This window comes from Zalophus californianus, chromosome 1 (assembly GCF_009762305.2).
Source record: "Zalophus californianus isolate mZalCal1 chromosome 1, mZalCal1.pri.v2, whole genome shotgun sequence".
NCBI classification, from domain to species: domain Eukaryota; kingdom Metazoa; phylum Chordata; class Mammalia; order Carnivora; family Otariidae; genus Zalophus; species Zalophus californianus.
Window position 1 is genome coordinate 70,530,722 of NC_045595.1, and position 4,442 is coordinate 70,535,163.

Here is a 4,442-nt window from a genome sequence, read left to right on the forward strand (position 1 = left end):
ATAGGTTTAATGCAATTCCTGTCAAAATTCCCAGCAAGTGTTTTATAGACTAGTTTATTCTAAAATGTATATGGAAAGACACAGTACCTAGAATAGCTAAAATAATTTTGAAAAAAGAAGAATAAAGTGGGAGGAATCATTCTACTCCATGTCAATTCTTGCTACAATAATCAAGACAGTGTGGTATTAGAGACCGATGGGCACGTAGATCAAAGGAACAGAATAGAGAATCCAGAAATAGACCCACACACATATGCCCAACTGATTTTTTACAAAGGCACAAAAGCAATTCTCTGGAAAAAGGGACAAACAAATTATTTCAACAAACGATGCTGGAGCAATTGGGCATCCACAAAAAAAGTGACTAAAATAACAAAAGAAAAAATAGTGATAACACCAAATGCAGAGAAACTGGATCACTCATACACTGTTGGTGGGAATGCAAAATGGTAGAGCAACAGTGAAAACAGGTTGGCAGTTTCTTATGACATTAAACTTGCAACCACCGAAAGACCCAGTGATTGCAGTATTGGGCATTTATCACAGAGAAGTGAAATTTGATGTTAACAGAAAAACCTATATGCACATGTTCAGACAGCTAAAACTGGAAACAACCTCCATGTCCTTCAATGAGTAGATAAATAAACAAACTCTAGTACATACATACCTTCAAATACGGCTCAGCAATAAAAAAAAGAATGACCTTTTAATATGCTCCACAATTTAGATGAATCTGCAGGGAATTATTCTGAGTGGGGAAAATAAAATCCCAAAGGTTACGTACTGTATGATTCCATTTATATAACATTCTTGAAATGACAAAATTATAGAAATGGGGAACAGATCTGTGGTTGCCAGGAATGGGGATCAGGAATGGGATGGGGAGAGAGGAGAAGGTGGGTGTCACTATAAAAGGGCCACTGGAGAGATTCTTGGGCTGGACAGACTGGATCAAGGTCAACACTGTGCTCTAGCATTGTAAGATGTTACCGTTGAAGGAAACTGGGTAAAGGGTAGACTGGATCTCTCTGTATTATTTCTTACAACTGCATGTGAATCTATAATTATCTTCAAATAAAACATTCAATTAAAACATTTTCAAATACCAAAATAAAAATCTCTCTCTGTCAAATAAATAAAGTCTTTAAAAAAAGTTTCTATCTAGATTCATCTTAACTGGCTCTAACTCACAATGAGAAAAGTCAGTTAACAATGTGTTTCTTAGCTTTTTTGCCCAGATAAAGCTTACATTCGTATCTGTTTTCTGACAAAAATTAAGTAGTTACTTTTGAGAAGAATTTCTGAGACTGGGCTTGTTTCCACTTATTACCGTTTGTTTTCTCAAATGCAGTTTGAGTCATCTTCCTTTGCCTATGTCACAAGTAGGCAGAGTTGAGAAGAAAATGTGTTTCTGAGTGTCTTTGTTCACATTTGTCTCTAGTTATTTTAAAAAGCAGTAATAAGTTACTTTAGAGTAGAACATCTGAGACTGAGCTTCTTTGTTCTAATATTGTTTCTTTCCCAAATCCTACTTAGATTCATCTTTGTCTACAAAACTGGCAAGTACTGGCTTTTAGAGCAATTTCTTCCCCAACTCTAAGATCCAATTCAGGATCGTTTATTTGCTGCCAGGTCTATTTAGTCAAATTTGTAAACAATCTTCACTCTTTGTTTTTTGTGACTTTGACATTTTTGAAGACTACAGGTCCACTATTTGCGCAGAATGTCCCTCAGTTTGGGTTTGTCTGATCATTTCCTCATGATTCAGGTAATGCATTTATTGGTAAGAACATTACATAAATGATATGTCTCCAAGATCACATCAGGAGGCAAATGATGTCAATTTGTCCCCATTACTGGTGATGTTAACATTGATCACTTAGCTAAGGTGGTATCTGTCAGGTTTTGCCATTCTAAAGGTACCTTTTTTCTCTTTGTAATTTGTGTGGGTTTTATTTTTTTTAATATTTTATTTATTTATTAGAGAGAGAGAGCGAGCATGAGCAGAGGGATCAGCAGAGGGAGAGGGAGAAGCAGACTCCCCGCTGAGCAGGAAGCCTGACACAGGGCTCAATCCCAGGACCCCGTGATTATGACCTGAGTCAAAGGCAGATGCTTAACCCACCGAGTCACCCAGGCACCCCTGGTTTTTTATTTTTTTAAGCGTGTTTGATAATCGTGTCTCTTGATATTTGGAATATCCATGTTGGGAGTAGAAGGGCAAATATCTTCCTATTTCTGCCTGTTTAAATGTCGATTCCAACAAGGTGAACCTTGGTGGGACCACTTTCCAGTTTGGGAAGTTAATATCTCCACTATTTTACAAGGTGGTCCTTTGAGCACCAGGAAGCTGTTTTCACACAGTGCTGAACACTGCATTAGGTAAGTGCTGGAAGCACTAGCATCTCCAGCAGTGACATCCATTTCATCCACCATGATGGGATGAAGAGATGGTTGCTTTTCTGAGGGAACATCCAGCTAGAAGAGTGCACCTTTCACCTGGGCACTCACTCTAGTCCCCACAGCTGCAGTGGATGTGGTGACATCCCCAGGTGTTCCTGCGTATGCTATATTGTTAAGTAATCTCTACCCCCAATGTGGGGCTCAAACTCACAACCCCGAGATCAAGAGTTGCATACTCTACCGACTAAGCTAGCCAGGCACCCCTAGGCTATTTTTAATGTTCACATAGTCAATATGAAGCTTTTGTTTTAATGAACATGGACATAGGTTACTTTTAGAAAGAACTTTATAGGGGTGCCTGGGTGGCTCAGTCAGTTAAGCGTCTGCCTTTGGCTCAGGTCATGATCACGGGGTCCTGGGATCGAGCCCCCGCATCGGGCTCCCTGCTCAGCGGGAAGCCTGCTTCTCCCTCTCCCACTCCCCCTGCTTGTGTTCCCTCTCTCGCAGGGTCTCTCTCTGTGTCCAATAAATAAATAAAATCTTTTTTAAAAAATATAAAGAACTTTATATTTGAAATTAATACATTAATAACAATGACACAGGTCTGCCAATAAAATATAATCAGTTTGTTGGTCAATACATAAATAATTTTTAAATACATCATCATTTAACGCCTTCCCCTTTCAGTAAAGAAGGTATGATATATATGCAATAGAATATTACTCAGCCATAAAGAAGAATGAAATCTTGCCATTTGCAACAACATGGTTGGAGCTAGAGAGTATAATGCCATGTGAAATAAGTCAGTGAGAGAAAGACAAATACCATATGATTTCACTCATATGTGGAGTTTAAGAAACAAAACAAATGAACAAAGGAGAAAAGAAACAGACAGACCCTTAACTATAGAAAACAAACTGGTGGTTACCAGAGGGGAGGATGGTGGGGGTATGGATGCAGTATGTGAAGGGGAGTAAGTACGTGTACCATGATGAGCACTGAGTAATGTATAGAATTGTTGAATTACTCTATTGTACACCTGAAACTAATATAACCCTGTATGTTAATTATATGGGAAATAAAACGTTTTTTAAAAAAAACATCCCCTGAAAGTCTCAAAATTGTCCCAGTTTGGGGCACCTGGGTGGCGTAGTCTGTTAAGCATCCAACCCTTGGTTTCAGTTCAGGTGGTGATCTCAGGGTCATGAGATTGAGCCCTGTGTTGGGCTCTGTGCTCAGCACAGAGTCGGCTTGGGACTCTCTCTCCCTCACCCTCTGCCCCTCCCACCCCTCCTTTTCCTTCTCTCTCAAATAAATAAATAAATCTTTTTTTTCCTAAAGTTTGTCCCAGTTTACTTAAATGTAATACTTAAAACTACAAAACTCTTCGAAGAAAACACAGGGAAAAAGCTTCACAACATTGGATTTAGCAATGATTTCTTGGATATGAATGACACCAAAGGCACTGGAAACAAAAGAAAAAATAGAAAAATTTAACTTCATGAAAATTTTAAAATTTAGTACATCAAAAGACACTGTCCACAGAGTAACAAGGTAACCTACAAAATGGAAGAAAATATTTACAAATCATATATGTGATAAGGGATTAAGATCCAGAATATATAGAGAACTCCTAAAACTCAACCCTCCAAAAAAATTCAAAAATGGGCAAAGGACTTGAATAGAAATTTCTCCAAAAAAGTTATGTAAATGGCTAATAAATGAAATGATGCTCATGAAACAGTGCTCAACATTACTGACATTAGGGAAATGCAAATTGAAATCACAATGAGATACCGCCCCATACCAATCAGAATGGCTACTATCAAAAAATATATATATCAAAAATAAAAGTTGGCAAGGATATGGAGAAATTGGAACCCTTAAGCACTGTTGGTGGGAATATAAAATGGGGCAACTGCTATGGAAAACGGTATGGCAGTTCCTCAAAAAATTAAAAATAGAATTACTATAGGATCCAGCAATTCAACTTCTGGTATATACCCAAAAGAATTGATAACAGGGCCTAGAGGAGAGAT